Source organism: Acanthisitta chloris, unplaced genomic scaffold, assembly GCF_000695815.1.
Source record: "Acanthisitta chloris isolate BGI_N310 unplaced genomic scaffold, ASM69581v1 scaffold37825, whole genome shotgun sequence".
In the NCBI taxonomy this organism is placed as follows: Eukaryota; Metazoa; Chordata; class Aves; order Passeriformes; family Acanthisittidae; genus Acanthisitta; species Acanthisitta chloris.
In genome coordinates this window covers 17,181-38,751 of record NW_008672788.1, presented here as the reverse complement: position 1 = coordinate 38,751, position 21,571 = coordinate 17,181, and the positions used below count along the sequence as shown (strand labels likewise).

Below are 21,571 nucleotides of genomic sequence, written 5' to 3'. Positions count from 1 at the left end.
TCCCGCTGGGCTCGGGGGCTCTGGGCTTTGTTTCTGCCGTGGAGTGCGATGGAGCAGCCCTGGCAGCAGCCGTTTGGATGATCCCTGCGAATGCTGGAGCTCGCAGGTTTTGCTCCCTGCGTGAATATTCCATCAGTGTTTGTGCAGACGCTGCTCTCCTTCTCTTCCAGTCTGAAATAGCGATCTCAGGTAACTGGAGTTGGCTGTAAATGTGATTCCTGTGGGCTGACTGCTCTAAGCCTTATTCACGCAAGTAAGACCTCTATGCATGAGTAAGATATTTTTTGCGGAATGATTTTGCATGTTTCCAGCCTGAAGTGTATAATCTCCGATAGCTCCTGCGGGAGATGGGCTTGTCCCTCTCGACGTGTGCGTGTGTGCAGTCGCTGTTCATTTTGGCAGCTTGTAAGTGGTCCCTGGTAGAGGTCTGGTGTCTTCATGTTCTTCAAGAATACACTAAAGTTGGGTGCGTGCCAGTGTTTTGATACTGTAGAAGCAACAAGAGAGAACAGCCTTAGAAAAAGGTTCGAGGAAATGATTTAGCATTTCTAATGCTCATCATTTCCAGCTAGCATACTTGTAAGCATCTCATGTTAAATTGCAGGAAATAATCAAGGTTTGTGTTTACTAGCGTGCCGATGAATACTGGGAAGGTAGCTCTAAAGCTAGATTTTGATGCTTCATTTAAAATAAATACTTTTAATTTCTTCCCTCTCATGCACCTATGGGCTTTTAGGAAAAGACAGCTATTAGGTGATGATTAGGCAGCTTTCTTACAACTTGAATAAAAGAAATAGTTCAGTATAGGCCAGCTATAGAACAATGAACCCACTTGGCATGTAGCACATAGTTGGATGTAGAGCTGTGGTGGTGCCTGGCAAAACTGGTCTTTGTTGTAACTTCTCCTGTAGCCAAAGTGCAGCGGAGCTAAAACTTGGTTCTGGGAGTCAGGTGAATACAGTGTGTAACTCTGGTTCCTCTGTGGCAGACTAGTAATTATGTGACTTCCTATGAAACATGTATTGACAGCGATTTCATATTTATAATATACACCACTGATGGAAAGACTTAATGCTTCATCTTTCTGTTTCTCATTAATAATCTAATTAGGGGAAGACTCTGGAAGAAATATGGAATTGAGACATGTTCCCAGTGGATGTGCAGTAAAAGAGACATTGCAAAGCAGACAATGTAAGAGGAATTTCCAGAAGTACTTACTCATCACTCGAGACAGAGCCAGAGTTTGAACACTCTTAGGTTTGTGTTTAGGCTCCAGAGTAAATTGCTGGATTTTCAGGTCTTTGTTTTCAGTTTTCAAACTTTTGTATCAAGAGTGCTTTGGGGGATACTGAGGGAAATGTGTCTATGTAAGCCAAGTTCTGAATCTTCAGCGCTTAAGAAAATCAAGCCCTGAGAACTTAAAAAAATCTGGTCCTTGGGTTGCAGCCATACCTCCTACCACTTCCACTTTGGAAGCATTTTCTTTTAATTTTTCCAACAGGTAGAATTATAGTTGTAAAATCTAGCTGCAATAAAGCACACCAGTAAAATGACTTTAATTTTTTTCTTTAAGTCTAGAAGGCAGCAGGATCAATGAACAGCTCTGTAAATACACATGCTAAAATGCAAGATCAGTAATAGAACTGTGAGTGGCACTTAATCTCTGAACGAAAGTAATAGGTAATGGCTAAAAATAGTATTTCCTCTTTGAACCATAGAGTTAAATATTCCAATGGATATTAACTGCAACAAGGTAGATTGGTCCAGAGCTGGAGACTCAGATCATTTGTGCCCACTGATCTTCTGGCCTCCTTCTTTATTTTTCTTTGAAGTATCGCTCTTGCGTATGTGTTTGAAAATAAACCACAAATGCACACCAAAAAGCTGTTCTTTAAAGGGATAATTGGAGCTTTTTTTGCTGCACCATAGAGGCACTATAATTTCTAGAATGTGTTCTGATCTCATGCAGCTCAGCACAAACTGCTGAGCTGTGCTCAGGTCATGCCTGGATTTGCACAAGTGGCTGGTCCCACACATGGGCAACAGCATCCTTGCTCCAGGAAGAAAACTATTGGGTCTGGTTCTGATCATTTAGCAGTGTTTGAAGTGGTTCAATGTCACTGCTCAATAAATGCCTTCCTAATAAGGTCAGTGAAAAATTTGCCTCTCCGATAGCCCTGTCACAGCCTCTCAAGGAACTGTTGAATTATGAGAGCTGGTAATTATCTGCCTGCATCTGTGGCCCGGGACTCATTGACACTAAGCACAAAGAACAGAAGAAAATGACAAATGTTTGTCCAGCAGCACATCCTCTCAGGGGTGTTTGCTGATCCCCTGGTTTGTAAGGATAAGACTGGCGAGTTTGGGATGTGGATAAAGCAGTGGTGTATTAGCTAGTGCATAGTTAGCCCTTGGAAGATGAAAAATACTGTATGGGGATGATTTGAATTAAGTGCTGTTATTCCCTGCTATTAAAGAAATTGCTTGCCTGCTCTACGTCTCTAGTTGGAGTCGTAGGCGATTTTAAAGCATTATTTAAAGTGTAGTTTAGGTTTGTTGAAGCAGAAGGGCCAGGGAAAGTCTTTCAATAGGAAAAAATAATAGGTTAAGATTTTCTCGTTTAAGCCTTTTTTGTAGCTGCAAAATCTGTGTATATGGGGAGGAAGAAAAGGGAGTTGAACAGAGCGAGGAGCTGTCGTGTGAGGTAAAATTCTGATATTGTTCTCTCATGCCACCCTGAAAATACATTTGCATTTAAAATTTCCAGGCAAGCCAAACCATAGGACCGGTGCAGAATGCTAAACACAACCTGACAGCTAACTCTGAAACCCCCACATAACGGTGCTGGGCATTCCTTTGCTCAGACAATTGAGTGGAACGTTGTTTCTTTTAGTGATTATGGATCTGAAACAAAGACAGGTTCAAAAAAATAAGAAAGAAAAAAGGGATGTCAGTTGTGTTCTGAAGTATTTCCACTTGAAAGATGTTTACTTTCTGTCACATTATGCTATGACTACTGGAAAACTCACAGGAACCGTGAGCCTCAAATCCCTTTCTGCCCATGAGATAGCCACAATATAGTCCTTTGTGTTGCTCAAGCTGAAATTCAATCTGCTTGGGAGGCTGGTGAGTGGTTTGGGGCACAGTTGTCATCCCAAAGGTATTGGGTATCACCAGAGAGGAACCCATTTACGCTGCTTGTGGGAGCAGACAAAGCAACAGCTCTTCTGGGGAATGTGGTGTTGCTTCTCCTGTACAAGAATAAAACGTGTTTCTCTGCTCAGGGGTAGTGTGATATAGGAACAAGGAGGATGACAACTGAGGAAGGAATGTGAAAGGCATCAGAAGAGCTCAGTGGATTTTACCTTTTCATGTGTAAAACTTACGTGTCTGCAGTTATTGGCAATAAACTGTCCCTCTGCAGACAGACCAACGGTGCGGAGCAATCTGAGGAGACTGAGGGTTGGAAATGGGGAAAGGAAATGAGGGATAGGTTAACGTGCATATTGGGTGTGAAAGCACACACAGTCACAGGGCTGGAACAAATCAAAGGCCTGTGGTCGGGCATGGCTGCTGCAGGGAAGCAGTGATACGAGACAGCTCAGTTGTCTGTGATACCCCAGTTATGAGTGGAAGAATAACAGACTTTACATGTGCAGTGTGGCTGCATCTGGCTCCCTGACTGAAATATTGGACACCTGCCCTTTGAAAGTTTCTCAGGGAAGGAGCTGATTAGGAGGGCAAAAGGACTAGTTTCTGAGGAATGATTAAAAATGCTTACTATAGATTATCTAAGAAGCAAAGACACCAGCAATTTCAGGTATGGGTCCCTGAGCTAATCGCTTAGCCTGTGCAAGAGGGTGCAACTAGACCTAATGGGCTGCAAAAGAGAAAGTAACTTGAACATCAAGAAAAGCTACTTGGAATGAAGCTAAGTAATCTTACGTGAAAAATGCTGGTAGTGTTGGTTGGCATCGCGTAAAGCTTGCAGAGAGCCCTGGAAAATGTTCTACAGGACTGGCGGCTCAGGGTCACATCTCCCCTGGCTGAACTGTGCCTGGGGATTAGGGTGGAGGTTTTGGAAACAAGGCTCTTTAGTCAGCAGGCAGTTCTTGTGCTGGGAGTCAACTGCTCAGCTCCCTGGTGTGGTCTGCTGGAAGGGACAGTCATTCCTTGCTAGCTTGGATTGGATGTCTGTACAGAGCGAGATAGCCTGCATGAATTAATAGATCTTACTCCATCTTTAGCCTGTGATCCAGGAACACTTGCCTTGCTGGCAGCTGACATGTATGCTCTTACTCTGTAAAACAAGCACTGTAGCATCTCCCATGCTGTTCTGATCATGCAGGGAGGGAATACAGGAGGAGGGAAGTGATGGAAGACGCTCCTGTGGTGAGCACAGCAGGCCAGGCTAGGAATGCTGCTCGGTTTGCATTGACTGTGTCAGTGTGTCCTTGGCCCCATGTGAAATTCTCACTTTGAGGAAAAGCTGGGAAGCAACAGGCTTGGGGTGTTTACCTGCTTTAAGTTCAAGCCATTATCAGGAAAAGAAAAAGGATATTCTTGGACAGTAGTTGTCTTTTCCTTTACTGAGTCCTGCTATGCTGCATTGTTGCTGAAATGTGAAGAGCCACTTCAAAGGGGTGCACAGCTCTGCTGAGGTTGTAGGCAATGCACAAACAGATGAGAAGAGCTAAGGGCCATGATCCAAAATGCACAGCGGTCTGGGGAGAGGCTGCTGCTTTGGGTCAGCTCCAGCAGGTCATCAGTCCAAGATCTTGTCTTTGCTTGTGTTTAGATTTAATCTGTTTCTTTGGGATTAAAGTATTTTTTAGAATGTGGTTCCAAGAATATAAAGAGGATGTGAGTTTGAATTTAATTATTTGTTATGGTATTGCTGTATACTAGTGATACTGTTCTGTTCCTCTCTTTGGGTGTGAGGTGGGTCAGTTAATGAAAAGCCTTATCAGACCACTGAATAGTATGATGTGTGATAACCTACCTCTCCTGGGTGATGTCATAATGTTCAGTCTTCCCTCCACTAGATTTTGTGTTGTATCCCAGAATAAAAAAGAGTTTATATAAATTAGACATGCCCTTACTGCAGAATGGATGGAGTTATTAGGGCTCCAAGATGGTATGTTGTTGCTAGATAGGGAGGAGTATTTTTATTCTGATTCATAATAGCTCTTTAAAAATTTGAGACAGTTTGTATGTCTTCAGCATGAATGGTTTATTGGAGGGCAGGCAGGGAAAACATTGACAGGCATTTACAAGGCTGGATTAAGGATGAGCCTCTTTTAATGAAGTGTAATTTGAGTCCCAAACTTTCCTCATCTGATGACTTTGTACAAGATTTTCACTTCCTGTGTTGTCCATTTCAAGTGGAGATTTAGAAGAAATGAAACTGACGTTTTGTTGCGTTGGTTGCAAAGGAAATAAAAACCCAGAGAATTTAAGTGATCTTTCAGAAAGTGTGTTAACCCAGCTTGGATGTGCTCATCCAGCCCCTCTGCAAGCCAGTACTGCTGGTTTTCCTTTCACCACTGTATTAATTTTTCTTTCTGTGAAATATTCTCTTAAGGTTCTCTCCAGGAAGAATAGAGGGCAGCTTCTTTTCTTTTGGTTAACTACTTATATGCTGATCTAGAGAAACACCCACAAACTGATTTCATTTGGCAGTTTTCATTGACTCCAGTGAGTAAATTAACTTTGCATCCAGTTGTCCCTGTAAGAGGAGCACCCACTGTTTTCTGCATAGGTTTGACTTGGGTTTGTAGTATCAATTAATTTTTAAAATATGGGCCCTAAGGATTTCCTACAGAGTCTTGATGCACTTCTGACTGCTGCACTGGTGGTTACCATGCCTTTGTGGTCGTGGTCATGGCCATTACTTGTTTTGCTGGGTTTTGTGTTGGGGTTTTGTGGCTGGTTTTTTTTTTTAAAATTTGTTTTCATTTTTGCTCTGGAGGACTAGGCAAAGGCTGCTGTCAGTGAGTTATCAGACTTAACATGTGATTGGTTTGGCTTGGCATAACGGCTACTCTTAAATAAAGTTCCTGGTATAAATTATCCTGTAGTGTATCGTTTTGGTGAGGTCTGAATCAGGCCAGTTCAAAATGCCAGGAAAAGGACATTCTTGTGGTAATTCTGGCATCCCTGAAGACAGAAAGTATTGGAAAATTTGAGAGAGACCTTGTTTTCATAAAATATCCAAGCCAGTTTTGTATAACTGAGCAGCAGCTTGGAAAGTTCAGATAAGAAGCCAGATGTTGGCCTGAGCTAGTGAGATTTGCTTGCATGGATCAAATTTGGCATTACAGCATGCTTCCCAAATTAATTCTGTAATGTATAATTCCAGCACGAGTCTATTTTCCATTTTATTCTGCGTGACCTTTGTTCATTTATCATTATTAAACAATTTCCTGGAGATACTCAGGCTTAAGTGTATGTTTGTATGACTACCAGAATTGTCTGCAGTTACACAGACAGGACAGAAAATATTAATCCAGGTTAAAAGATAAATTTTTTACCATCTACAGCCCTGTGTATCCCTTGTTACACTCATCAAGGATTTCTCAGTTTACCTGAATATTTGATTTGAGGAATGATCCCAGTCAGGAACAAGATGAAAGGTTTATGCTTAGCATACTAGGGTACAATAGATTCTTTTGCTGTTTTTAGGGTCAAGTTTTTAACATTGGTAATACACTCCTGGCGTCATCCCTTTTACTTCTTTCACTGGGAAAAGAGTATGCAAAAGAATATTTATTAGCTGATTTAAATTCAATTAACTTCATTTCCCTTTCATGGAGTTTTTAACATTGTTTAATCAGAGATGCAACTGAATTGCAGAGCTATTATCTCCTTCTGAATACATCGAGGTCTTTCTTGAATTCCCATGAAGGTTTCTTGATCATTCGCATTTTAATCTTGGCCCTCATAATTATTTTGTAGCATATGGGAAGTCCTGTAGATGCTAATTCTGGTAGCTTTTGTCATGCTTGTTTAACAAATAGTTTCAGTCCATCATTTATCTTCCTTACTATCTATTGTTTATTGGTGATTTTTTTTTCTGCCTTTAAACCCTTGGGTTGAGGCACTAAGACCACCCTGCACTAGGCAGAGTACAAACACAAACCAAAGTGCAGTCCCTGCTCTGCACATTAATACTTTGGTTTTACGACTAAATGAGGGAGATTCCTCTTAACTGGCTTCTCCAGACACTCAGTTGCCACTTTAGCAGCATTTAGAAAATAAATCCCCGGTTTAGGGGGGAAAATTTTAAAATTGAGTACCATTGTGGCAGAAACAATCCTGTTAGAAGCTGTAAGAACTTCAGTTTATAAAGACCACCTGTCATCTGCATGCTCAGGCAAAAATGTGATGCTCTTTCCTCTCTTCTTTGCCTTGCTTTCCCTCTCATTCAAGCAAGTGGGCTGACGAATGCTTGGGAGGAATGTGCCTCTTCTATTATCTGTCTTGTTTGCTTGCCTTCTTTCAGCAGCTTCTCCATTCAATGTTAAACAACAGGAGTAGAAAAACATGACAAAAATTGAAGATATTCTATTATAGTGTAGTCCTGTGAAGAAGGATGTTCTGCTTCCCTCACAGATGGGCAAGCTAGAAAGGTGCCTTACTGGCCCTAAAATCTGTGGTGGCAAGAAGGATGGTAAAAGCACATTGTGAAATTGCAAATTGTTGCAGTGCTGAGCACAAACTCCTGTATGTGGAACACTGAACCTTTTGAAGACTACAGCCTGGAGTGTGAGGGTGTTTTTTTTTTTAGGCAGCAGAGCTTCAGAGGCAGAGCTTGCGGATGTTGGAAGGCAGTTAAGTGAGCTAGGCTCTTTCCTAAGCAGTCCTAGCTTTTTCTTTGGTGTTTCATGCAGGTGCTTATATGTGCACTGACTTACATAGATGAACATGCAAACACATGATGTGTAACAGATTAAGCATGATGACTGAGCCACTGCTCTTAAAACAGTGGTCACCACTCTGCAGGTTTCTCAGTGTGTCCTCCCTAGTGCCTGGTGTAACTTTGTTTGAGGAATTAAATGGAATATGACTCCCAGGAGGAAACATCAGGTATCTAGTTTATGCCTTCATGGTACTGACATAGCTAGTGGAAAAAGTGTATGGGGCTTGCCATTCACTTGAGCCAGGAGAAGGCATATCCAGACTGATAAGTGGTGATCCCATCAGCATCAGCTGCCTGTAAGGTTGGATATGGCTTTAAGCTGGTGGGATGTACCCTTCAATGCTCCTTGCTTACATTCTTGCAGGGAATGTGAAGAATGCTACATAGCCATGAAGACCAATGGAAGAGCTGCCAGAGCTATTTGGATTCCTGCTCTCTCAACCTGAGCTTTTTCAAAGCCTGGTGAGATATACCTGGTCAAGCCCTGAAGAGCTCAGAATGGCTTTTGATCCACAAGACCTACTGAGCAATGTTTGCATAACTTGAGGCAGGATCCCCTGTGGTTTCATCTTCAGGTGTGAGCCAACTCTTTATGACTGTATGAGCCTGTATAAAATCTAGGGGTGTGTTGTGGTTTGGGATGGCCACAGTGATTAGGAGAACTCCTGAAGGGGCATGAGGAAGCCATTGCTACTGCTTTGGGTGGCCCCAGCAGCTCTGTGCATGCATTCAGAGACTCCAGATTTAAGCAAGTAAAAGCCATTTGCTTTGGTTGCCCCTCCCCCCCATTTTTTTTAAACTGCTACATCTGCGGTGTTGCACAGTCTCCTGCCTGCCTCTACAAATGAGACAGCAAAGGAGCAGATTTATTAAGTGATAAAACCCAGGAAAAAACAGTGGATTTAGTGGAATTTGAAGACTGTTCAGACCACTGAGCAGCACAGCATGGTGTGCTGAAATAAGGGTGAAAAATGGTGCCATTGTTTGGGGTGTGCAAAGTCACAGGGGATGTTTGCAGTCATTTGAGAGACTTGCTTCGGTCATGTTTTAAAAACACCTTGTTTTGCTGACTACAGTACAGCCCCTATCTTCCTACCTTGAGAACAAAACCTTTAGTTTGCTAGTGCTGCAGGTCCCTCTCAGACCAACGCTGAGTTTAGTTCTTAAACTATTATGCTTTTTGCTCACTGAGAGGAAGTTAAATGGACCGGGGTTCTTTGGGTGGTGACAGGAGTTGTCTGGGAATGGTGACTCCAGTGCTGTTGCAAACAAATCTCAGTGCTCATATCTTGCTTTGTGTCTGCTGAGTGGGATGTGATGAGCCAGGGCTTAACTCTGTAGTGCTGCAGAGTTGGGTGAACTCTGGAAAAGTGCTTGGGTAAGAAGTTGTAAGTGTGGAGTTTATGTGAACAAGTGTGGAGAAGTTGAGTGATGCCCATCCATTTAGAGCAGCTAAAGGTATCTATTATTTAGCATGGAGCTTTTAGGTACAGCAGCATCATGCTCTCTTCCTTGGAGCTTTTCCATGCTAACAGTGCTATCTCGTGCTGTATCTGATGCCTGCAGCCCTGACAGCCACGTCTTGTGCACTGTTCTGCTTCCCATCACTCCCTCTTCCCCGCCCTCTCTGATTACTTTTCAGTTTCTTCAATTTAAGAACTGTAATTTACTACAGTAAACTTATTACTCTCTGGGGTTATGTTTATCTGTTGCCCATTTTAATGGATGGAACTGTACAATAGCCTAAAAGATAAGACCGTGTGAATTAGGATACTGGGTCATGTTGGAGGCTTTTAGTTTCCAGTAAGTGAAAAAGCAAATTCTGCAAGCTTGAAGAAATACAAGGAAAACATTTACTACGGCTTTTATGCATGGAATAACTTAGGGGAGGATGCAGATTGGCCAGCCCTGCAGTACCTCAGTACACCTAAGTCAAATGCAGTGCAGCTCCCTGATACTCAAGTGGAAGATGGACATTTGGCACAGCACAGCTTGATGCAGCTGTGAGCTTGTCCCTTATCCCAGCAAGGTTGTCCCTTCTGTCCGGGGGACAAGGACAGCAGGGACTCACGAGAAAACCAAGGCCTGCTGAAGTCACCCTGAAACTAAAGCCGTTTAAAAAAATCACCAAGTCAACCCGCTACCCTTGCTGGAGAGCAGAAATCTGGTCTTCGTTTCAGTGAATTCTGGTTCATCCACCAAAATGCCTTTGTACTTGGCCCTAGAGCCAGTGTGGCTAGTGCCTTTTTGGGGGAAGAGCCTTCCTTTTGCAGGAAACACCAAGCCTGGAGAGTCCTCTGGCTCCACAGAGAACCTTTATATTTAAATAGAAACAAGCAGAGCTTTTTCCTCAATTGAAAATCCCCGACTCCTGTGTGTTCATGGGCTGCCTGCTGCAACGGCTACTTGCTGTGCTCTCATGGCTCCCTGGCAGTGAATTTGCATTTCACTGTATATTTCACTGTATATTTCCCATGATCACAAAGGTGTCTGTGCTAATCTCTCATTTTCCAGGTGATTCCATGTTCTCTTCCAGCCTCTGGCTGCCTCCTTTTCCTCTGCATTTTCTCAAGGTAGAAACCAGATTTGGTAAAAATGAAGAAGAAATATGTATAAGATGAATTGACCCAAGTTTTCAAGGTTTGAAGGTTACTATGAAGGGAAACCAAGGGTGCTTATGTCCCTCTTTATTTCTGCTAGATTTTTTAATATCAAGTCAGATCCAGCCCAGCCTGTAGGTCTCTGTGACTGTAGTAAGACAGACAAGACAGGAGAGGCTCTTGCATTTCTTTCTTTAGCAAAACCTGAAGACTTCTGGTCAAATCCCACCACTTTAGGAAGGCAGCAGATGATTTCAGCTCCTGTAGACCTGCCTACAGATTCATCTGTCCCTGAAGCACATCTCTTGAAGGGGGCTGAACGAGAGAGAGCATTCCTTTGACTTTGTCTTTCTCTTTTGTGGGCTTCTTTTGTTTGTGATTTGGGGTTTTTTTTCACTTCTTAAGCATCACCGTCATGTCAGAAACATAACTCTTTAGAAAGACTGCCTTCTCCTGCCCTTTAATTAGCAGATAAGAGCTACCAAACATCCTCCCATGAATATTTCGGCAAAACTAGGACATTCCTGGTGTATATTTAAGGTAAACAAATGGAAGGAAAAGCCCAGGATTTTATAGCAGTCATACAGGTTATTTTTGAGTCATCTGGCTTGCTGCTGTGAGATTATGTGGAAATGCTTTCACTGTTCTTTAGTTACCCATGAATGATTGTGCCTAGAACATATCCCGGGAGAACATAAGCTTCTCTTTTTGCTTATGCTTAATTATCGGTTTTGTGCTGCTTTCCACAGCACCTACCTCAGTCAGATTTTGGCCTGTGAGTCTGATTGAGGTTTCACAGTTTGAGAATAATGCAAAAAAAAAAATCAACAAATAATCATTCAAAACCCTGAAATACAACTACTTTTATACTGTTTTGTAGATGCTTAGGACCCTGCTCGATAAAGCTTTGGGGATAAATTGCCCTACTTGTAGTTAATTTTTATTGAGGTGTGATTGCCCTTGAAGCTCAGAGAGTTTTCCCTGAATTAAAGTGTGAAAAATGATGCTTAGGCTTGTGCAGTCTCTTGAGCAGCTTTCAGATATGAGGTTAGTTCTTGGGGGTTTCCCCTCTTCATTTGCTTTGCGTCTGGACCTTGGCAGATTTCCAGCATTGTTCTCTGACTTCCTGGGAATGAGTGGAGGAGCAATGCACTCTCTAATTCAGCAGAGATTGAGTGATAGCGTTTGGAAGAAGTTAGAGACATGTGCTGAGGATAGGTTCAGACTCACCTACCTGGTCGTGTGCCTCAGCTCGTGGTTCCTCCCTGTTGTATGTACCTGGTTCTTACTCGAGGAGGGCAAGTGCTATCAAAACAGGCCATTGCTCTTCAGGATCTCTTCTGACTCCCAGTACTTTTCCCCACATTCTTTTCTATTTTGTTATTGCACAAGTGGAATAACTGTTGCTCCAGTGTAAATACTGTGGCCTTGGCAAAAGCCTCTCGCTCTTTCTTCATTATAAACACTATACAGATTATGTCCCTGTATGATGCAGAATGGTGAGAAACAAGACTTCAGGGAATTTTATCATCAAAGCTCTTGCCAGTTGGTATTGTCCACCATCACAGATTCAGGAACCTCCACAGTATGCCTTGATATCCAGATTCTTTCTTCTCTTTGGTTATCGCTTCACTTTTGCTATTGTAATTTCATAAGATTTCCCGAAGTTTGGTTTCATGTGTAGCAGGATCTTCTGGTTGGGTTGTGCCACTGAATCTGAAATCTATATTGTGTTGCCCTTCAATTACCTGTGATACCAGATCTCCAGTGTTCCTCTGTTTTCATGGAAGCTTGAAAATTCTTCAGCTGTATAATCTTCTGTTGAAGAAGCTGTTTTGTTAGGTTTTACATGATTCCTCCTAGTCTCATGGGGTTGTTTCCTGCTTACAACAAACTTGTGGAAATAGTGTTCAAACAGCTTGTAGGTTTGTGTTCTCCTTGCCCCATCTGAAAATTGCACTGAGGCTTTTGCTGGATGACTCAGATAAAGGACGACATAGGTGCTGCACTGCAATCAACTTTGCAAACTGCTGTTTCCAGTTAGAATATGGAGAGGCCCCTTTATTCTGTTATTCTGTTCCAGTTATTTGGTAGTGCTCCTCTGCCTGCTGTTAGTGGTGCATGTGCCTGTTTGGCAGAATAGACCCAGTTCATGGAAAATCAGAAAGCTCAGGTTAACCAGGGCGTAGGAGATGTTCAGATGATGGTGACTGTCTTCGAGCTTCTGTGGCTGCTTCTCTTCTGCCCCAGGCAGGAGGGATCCCTGGACTGGTGTCTGCTTTAACCCTCCTGCTTGCATCCACAAAGGGATCTGTTTGCACAGGGTGACAGTATCCAAGCAGAAGCTTAGACTGGTTTAAATAAATCCGTTTAACACTAGAGCAGCAATCCTGTTTTGGCAGAGCTAGAGTGTTCCTGTGAGCTTGGATAACATATTAGTCTGCAAAATGTTCACCCTTAAATTGGCCAGTATTGTTATCTAGTAACTCTTTTCTTCTCCTCTACCTGATGAGAGGCTGACGCTTGGGGCTTTAATTTCTGAGTGGGTTTTTTGTCCATGTATCTTGGTACAGGCTCCCAAAGCTCACAGAGTGCAGTGCAGGTAGCAGGCAGTCTTTCAGGAGGAGATGCTTGAAACCAACTCTGTCCATTCATGTGTGAAAACCTCAGTGGTCATGGAAATTTTGGTAGGAATGAAGACATGATGGTGAAAGGCTCTCAGGACAACCTGGCAAATGAAAATGGGGAAGTAAAAGACACCACCACCCAGATTGAAAAGAGTTTTATTTTTAAAATCTTGAAGTTGTGTAGAACTTCAGCTGAGTTGAGAAACAGGTGGATAGTCCATGGTAACTTATTGCTTTATCAAGCGAAGAGAATGGGGAAGAAGTTTCAGGTTTCTCTTTTTATTGATGCATCAGGATTCCTTTATCTATCTTCTTGTTGTGGTAAGGGTGTTTCTCTTCCATTCAGCTAATACCAGTTTTACCCTCAGGTTTGTCTTGTGGGTTTTGTGTTTGTATGCTCACAAAAGTGGCAGGTAGATGCCAATGAGGATGCAACAGCCTCCTTCAGTCCTCCAGTAAATGCCCAGTGTCAACTGGCATGAACCAAGAATTGATGGACATGCATGTATTGTGATTTTCTCTGATTAAACTACCAGCCATCCTGCAGGAACAGCTTCCAAATCACATTGTTCTCAGCCAATAGGCAGGGTTTTCTTCCTTGATTTCTTTGCAGCTGGAGAGCCAAACCCAACATCACACCTGCCTGCCATTCATCCACCAGCTTCTCCAGTGCCAGACCAGCTGTGCAGCAGCAGTTGCCATCTGTCTGGGGTGAGGACAGATTGCTAGTACAGAGACTCAGGAAGTAATTAGAGGGCGAATTTAATTTGCTCTTCAGGCACGTTGAGGTCCTAGTAGCTCTCCTTCCCCCTGCTGAAAGAATTGGTGGGGAGGGGGGAGAAAAGTAAATTATAGGAGGGAAATAAAGGGAGGAAAGAATCGAGCTGCGTCCTTGCCATCTGTCCACTTGGACTGGTGCAGCTGCTCTGCCACTGACAGGTTGCTGTCTCTCCACCCGGCGCAGACAGGCAAATGACTTGTGTTGTGAACACAAATCACTGAAGATTAATGCTAGTAAATAGCCTGGTCACAATAAACTACTGAAAGGCAAAGCTGCTTGCAAACCTGAGGTATCCTCTCCCTCTTGTCTCATTTCACACTTCTCTTCATCAAAGATTTTCTCAGAATTTGGGAGCCAGACATAATTTCAGCACACATGCTTTTTCTGGATCAAATCCCATACCTCTGAATGCAGCACAATCAGTTTTGGAACATTAAAAGGTTATCTAGAAGCAAAGGGGAATGGCCAGTTGGAGCTATAAGTGGGACTACTTCTGTGCTTAATATTAGTTAAGGATGTGTTTAAATGCTTCATTAGCTCAGGGCCTCCATCTGCTACCTGGGGGTGCACAGCTTGTGACAGTCCCAGCTCCAGGGGCGTGTGGAAGATGCCCTCCTTTTATTTGTGAAGAAAATGTATTTAGCATCAAATTGTGTGGAGAACAGACAAACATAGACTTGCAAGGTAGCAGACCCAAAGCTAAACAAAAATATCAAGGGTATAGTGTGTTTTTGTGAGTGGCTTTAGATGCCTTTATTGAAATCTTGATTGGGCACTCAAGGAGTGTCTGAGGGGTTCCCCCAGCACAAAGTGTGTGGAGTCCACCTCTCGTCTCCCAGAGCCACAGGCTTTTCAGGGTGGTCTCATAACAACCTGGGTCCTGAGCCAGTATTGCTTACATCAACAGAGGAATACCCTGTGTACTCATTATTTTAAAAAAATCCAGCACCGCACTATTTTTGATGTTATTCTCCAGGTATTACTAATGATGATAGAGATTCTTCAGAGATTGGTCTCTGACAAGTGTCCCTTCCTAAGCCTGAAGGACCAGTTAATCCCTCAAAATAGCTCAACAACCAAGTCATTACTGAAAAACTGAGTAATATCAAGGTATCTCGTAACTGTTCAGAGGTGATGATGACAGGTTTTACATTCCCTAATAGAACTGTAGGACTATAAACTTGTGATGGCAGGCACACAAAAAGATAGCTGAGTTGAATCCAGGTGCTTTTTCTGATAGCCCTGTAATTGCTGCTGCATCTCTTTACCTCTCCTGTTTTCAAAGTACTGAAAAACTGAGTAATATCAAGGTATCTCGTAACTGTTCAGAGGTGATGATGACAGGTTTTACATTCCCTAATAGAACTGTAGGACTATAAACTTGTGATGGCAGGCACACAAAAAGATAGCTGAGTTGAATCCAGGTGCTTTTTCTGATAGCCCTGTAATTGCTGCTGCATCTCTTTACCTCTCCTGTTTTCAAAGTCTGTTCCCCAAAACCTTCTACATACTGCCTCCAGCACACCAAGTCCTGACTTTGCTGCAGCTTATCCAGCCTCTTGCTGGTTTCAGTGCTGGAGGATTGATGGAGTCATGACCCTGCCAACTTCTGTGTAAGTCCAAGCCTGATACTTGCATCTCCCCAAACTTTATCAACTGAGATACAGGAGACTTTGTCTGACTCTTCCCGACAGTAGTTTATCCTCTGATATCCAGACATACCATCCTCACTAAAGGGGAGGCAAAAACTTCTTTTATATCTTTTCCTCCTGTCATTCTCAAGGGGTTCAGGCAGCAGTATCTACTTTGAGAGTGGCAGCAGATGCAGCCTGTGGAGCTGTGTTCTCGTGTTTCTGGGTTTCCTCAGGAAGCTTTTGACTAAGCAGCTGCCGTCTCATGCATAGTCAGAATCTGAGTCTGAGAATGTAGTAGAAACGTCAGAGAAAATATAAGAAGTTGCTGCCTCCAGCTATTTGCTACCTTTCTTCAAAATCTGCAAGGCTGGTGGAGCAGAAAGTGTCTCAGTATTGCATCTGGCAGCTTCACTGGAACCTCACCTTCGTTGGCAGTGGAGCTGACACCACTGGATTTGCACAGGAGCAGAGTAACACAGCCCCTGGGCCATCTTTGCTTTGGTGGAGCAGGGGAACAGGCAGAAGGCATAGTAGTGTCATCCTTTCTTAAATTTCTCTTTGCAGGCTTGAAAACCATCTGTAATGAGCTTAGGATGAATTTTCGTTTCCATCACATTATTAAATGCAAGTGACAATTACTTATGCTTTCAGGATTCATGACTGTAGAGTACTGCCCATGTAAGGATTGGACTCTCTTTTTTTATCCTTTTCTTTTTTACTTTCCCTGCAGTCACAGTGACCCTGAAAATGGAGAACTGTAATGTTTCACACTCCTTTTACCCAATCCATGCCACCCAACCACAGTTTCCATCACATTATTAAATGCAAGTGACAATTACTTATGCTTTCAGGATTCATGACTGTAGAGTACTGCCCATGTAAGGATTGGACTCTCTTTTTTTATCCTTTTCTTTTTTACTTTCCCTGCAGTCACAGTGACCCTGAAAATGGAGAACTGTAATGTTTCACACTCCTTTTACCCAATCCATGCCACCCAACCACAGTTTTTCTTTGCAGCTAGGGCCTTGTAAAACTCCACTACAGGTTCTGCATATGTCTCTAGTCTGGTGCCAATGCTGGCATCGCTAGGCTCCATGATCCCTACCGTGGCCATAAGTAACCCTAGCTCTGCTCTAAAAATAGAGATGTGTGAGAGGTGTATGCCTGAAAGGTGCTGAGCCATAAGCCTGGTGGTTTGAGTAGAGATGCCCATGATAACATTGGTGAGCCTTACAGCATGTTCAGCAAAGTCTACAGATGTGTGAAAAGAGATAAAGTTGTCAAGGGGGGAGTTTTGGGTTGTGACTTCATCATTCCTTTTTGCTACACAGACTTTAAATTCTTGCTGTGTTGGAAGTCACTTTTGGCTCCACTGTGCTGTTAGATGCCTTTCTCTCCCTCTGCAGATGCTCCTTCCAGAGCTTACCTGGCATGGCCAGCAGCAATGGGTTGGATGAGAAGGGTAAGATTTGTTTCTCTAAGCTGGCTGTGAGTCTGAGTTGCCCAGCATCCATCAGTTTCCTAATCTCTCCATAGAGGGTTGCTGTTGTTCTTAATAGGAACCTACTGTTCAGGGTGAATGTTTTTCACGTAGGCTTCAGAAGCAGCTGCTCTAAATGTGGTCTGGCACCTCTGCAGACAGGCTGAGCACTGGACTGGGAGAGGGGCCTGGGTGAGGATGGCTGTGGGCAGGACCTCCCCACAGTGCAGGGATTGCTTATAAATAGGCAGACAAATTGAAATGTTCCCTTTTTGTTTTCCCACCTCCCACAGCTCTTGGGAATGAGGAAGGAGGCCAATAAGAAATGTTGGCATTTCAGTCAAAAGAAAAGGCTGCTGAAGGGGAATGCCTTTTTTTTGGTGGGGGGATGGGGGAAGAAATGTTGCTGCAGAGATAGGGCTAGGCTGCTGTGGAAAAAATCCTGCCTGGATTTGGTCAGTTTTCAAATTTGGGGTAAAGCAGTTGACAGTCCTTGTCTGTGAGATTGCCTAAAGTGACTGAGCCAGCAAAGGAGACCCAGTGGGTGCTCAAGTGAAATTCTTCCAAAATGCCCTCGCTTACACTCACTGCATCCTTTTCCAGTAAAACCCTTCAAATGCTGCTTCAAAAATTCATGAGTTTGAGTGCTTTAATGGAAGCAAAGGGGAGACCTTTCTGTTAGGTCCTGAAGGAGCCCATGAAAAGTTCAAAGGGAACTTTTAGTGTTTAGTTATGCTGTGCTCACCCATCCAAGAACTCTTCCCCCTGAGTTAAACTGAAGCTTTAATGTTTTATTGAAATCACTGTGGGATGTTGACCTTCATGTGAGAACTGTAAATGGGCAGCCTGTAAACCAAGGTGCTAATATAGCAAATGTCAGTTTAGCTTAAAATGATGCATGCTGTGAGTAGGATTTTCTAGTCTTTTGCTGCTGGAATTATGGAATATTTTTCTATGATTTTCATTAAGGCAGAGCCGTTCCTGGAACTGTACAAGGAAAACTGGACGTGGCACTCAGTGCTATGGTTTAGCTGACAAGGTAGTGTTCAGTCAAAGGTTGGACTTGATGATCTTGGAAGTCCTTTCCAACTGTAACGATTCTGTGATTTCAGGCAGTGCGGAAAGATTTAAAAATCTCAGTCTATAGAGACATTCATGAATTGGAGGAACACTGCCATTGCGATAGGGTTTTTGTCTGTTTTGTTAAGTTGTAGTCACCCCTTAAAAAATGTGTTACTGTTCTACTTCCAGGATTAAATTCACAGCCTGTTTGCAGCATGAAAATGCTGGCACTGATGCAGTTGCGTTTGCAGGCTTTGGTTGGGAGATGTTTTCACTTAACTGAATATGAATTAAACTTGAGGTGCTGTGAAATTCAGTTCAGAAGGTGTTCACTGCAAAATGGAGCATCACCACCTACACCTGTGCAAGCAGCTTGCAGTGGTCTGTGCACCACTTGTCCATGCAGTCAGTTAGTCCTTATGTTGAAGATTCAGTCTATGGAAAGTGAAGAATGAGAGAAGTTCTAACTATGAATTATTGGAGTTTTGAATGTGGAGAGAGGTTTTAGGTCAGGTTTGGCTGTTGAGAAAGTCATAATCTGAGATAAGAGGGGAGATATTTTGGTGCTTTTAGACCACATTAATCCTGTCATCAGCCCCTTAAATTTTCATTTTTGTTTTTGGTATGTTCTAGGTTTTTCTTTGTCTCTACTGAGTTAAATTCAAGACTTTTTAATGCAGAGCTTTCTGTAACTTTTTCATCTGACTTCTTTTAAGAGTAGCACCAAGGATTTTCAGGAGAAATTATTGCCTTTAGGTTTTGATCTTCATAAATTGATGTTCTCAGAGACACAAAAGCAGATTAAGTGTCACTATTGCAGCAGAAAGAAACGCAGCAATACATGCAACAGAAATGGGCTGTCAGCAAAAAAAGAAATCAGCTGTGAGAAGTCAGCCTTAAAAACAGTCTAATTATTTGTCTAAGGTACAATATTGCCCCAGGGAAAGTCAACAAGAGCTTTCCTATCCTTTTCTGTATCCAGAACTCATCAGAATCCATCCTTTAGTTGTAATTTGGATTTACATATGATTTTTAATTCCATTAAAGTGAAATATTTTTTGAAGGAGAAGGATCAGGGAAATAAAGCCCAGGAGACATACTGCCATCTTTTTATCTTTGGCAAAATGAAGGAAAAAATGTCACAGGTTTGAAAGAAGAGCAAACCAAGGTGCTTGGGAAGCCACATAAAGCATAGGCTGAACACTGTGGTCCTGCCTGTTGGGACCAGTTGCAGAGTGACTAGTTAAATGGCTGGGAAGGGCCAGAGCACAGAAGGCCACTTGCTTCATAGACTGAAATAAAGCTTAGCTAGCCCAAAGGAAAATCTACATGTATATAACTTGAGGAAGAAAGCCAAGAGTACAGATGGTAGATTTTGTATGAATGTCTTTTCACTTCATTATTCCAATGCACTTTTTTCTATGCTTCTGGTTGATTGAGCTGAGCCTGCAAAATTCTGAAAGCAGTGACCAAGCCTTTGCAGTTCCCAGCCATCGATATACTGCCATGTCATTGCAGCCCCAAATTAAAATCTTCCAGTACAAAAAGGTCCCTAATAGCACTGCTGGTTTTAACACACCAGGCCTTGATCACGTCAGCCTGCCAGGCTGATTGTAGTTTAATTGCAATCACCATTTCCAGCCAGTGCTTTGATTCTTGGCCTGCACCTTTGTAGACTGCAGTCGTTGAAATGATAGAGCTTATTTGCTGGCCACTCACGGCTGGATTGAAAGACGTGCACAGTAATACCCGAAATTAGAGTGCGTGTGACCGATTTCTCAGGCTGTAGCTGGCTGAGCAGTAGGTGATAAGTGGGGCAACTCTGTCAGCTCCACTGAAATACTGATTTACAGCAGCTCTCATTGTCAGTCCTGAGGAGGAACTGACATTCCCTTCACTGAGCAAGTTCATGCTGTATGCGAAATCAATTTCACCCACACTCACAAATAAGTTAATTTTAAAATACAGTCACTGAGGAAAGGAGGGCACTTGTATTATTTGTAATGCACTTTTGATGCATCATCTTGTTTTGCCTTTTATTTTTTAATACTCTCTAGCATTTGGACAGCTAGCCTCTCTGTCAGGAATAGCATTTTGGTTTTGAACAAATTCCCAAACAGCTGTTCTTTCAAGCAGCACCAGTAGCCACCCCATCCTTTCTTCCTCTGCCTCACATGTAGAATATCCCTGGAAATCACACTGCCCTGTGGCTCAGAGCAGTTCGAGGTGAATCTGGATTTTGTGGCAGCTTTAGGGTCCAGAAGCCTCTGGAGTCACATTTCTTTCCATGCTGGTCAAGAGGTCTCCAAAGCTACAACCGGTTGGTTATGTCTGCAAAAGTATTTTGGTTCGTTCACAGTGATTCTCCTCAGAGACTTGTATTGCTGCTTTCCCTGTAGCAAGGTGGAGTGGTGGGGAAGCAGAGAAAACTAAAGCAACTCTGAAATTCTGCCTCTGGGAAATGCCTGATTTGAGGCATGGTAGCAATACTTGATAACGAATGAATTCTTCATTTGCTGTATCGGCCAAAGTAATGTACTAATTGCTCAGCTGGAGTGAGGAATATGCTTAATGACAGTCTCCTGAAACTTCTGTACAACAGCATCATGGTTGGGTTTTTTTTCCAGGCATTCTCATTTTCTTTTCCTCCTGAACCTATAAATAGTTTAAGATACACAGGATATTAGATGAAAGCAAGATAAATGTAATTCACAAGTTTTGAAAAAATAATTTATACTTCATGCTTGCATTGATGGAATAGCTGAGCTTTGATCATCAAAGTTAGGATGATTTAAATGAGAAAGGCAGTGGAGTTTTATTCTGAAATGACCTCCTCAAGTCCTGAAGAATAGCAGTATGATGTAGGTTTATTATCCTGACTGATCAGATTATCACAGGTTATAGGCAAAATGGAGGACTTTTTTTAAAATCTGCTACCATAGAAATGTCAAAGCAGGATCTCCAAGCAAAACACTATTTCCATACCCATAAGCATTTAATCTGTTGAGAACTGATTGACTATTATTGCCCTTTCTGTCCATAATACCTGTCTAAAATCTCATATACTTTAAAATAGAAGATGATTAGTCTTCCTCTGTTTGCCTTTTAACCTGGAAGGGGAAAAGCCAAAATTCACTAGAAGACCTGTTATTTTAGATACATGCTTTGATAGTATCTACTTCCAGCTGAGATCAGTTGGTCATAGCTTTTGAAGACCTCAGTGTCCTGACCACTCTAGCAGCTTTGGCAGACACTCCCAATATAAACCCAGCTATATCAAGGAAGTTCTACTCTGATACAGCTTGTTTGCTTAGGGCAGTTTTTCATATACTAGTGCAGCACCCAACCATGTCCACAGGAGTTTTTGTTGGCCTAGTGCTCCATATCCAGTGCACTCTGCTCATCTCTTGTGTTTTGGCACTACATCTCTCACTTCAGATTTGTTCATGTGCCATCTCCCAGGTGC

General features: G+C 42.6%; 1 long non-coding RNA gene across 1 annotated transcript in view; it reads left to right on the top strand.

Annotated features, from left to right (window-relative positions):
- The first annotated feature begins 190 nt into the window (after positions 1 to 190).
- Positions 191 to 21,571, top strand: part of LOC103802192 — a 38,554-nt gene continuing 17,173 nt past the window's right edge. Inside the window, exon 1 of the long non-coding RNA XR_624750.1 lies at positions 191 to 253. This is a non-coding gene — a long non-coding RNA (uncharacterized LOC103802192). The remainder of the gene's footprint in view (positions 254 to 21,571) is intronic.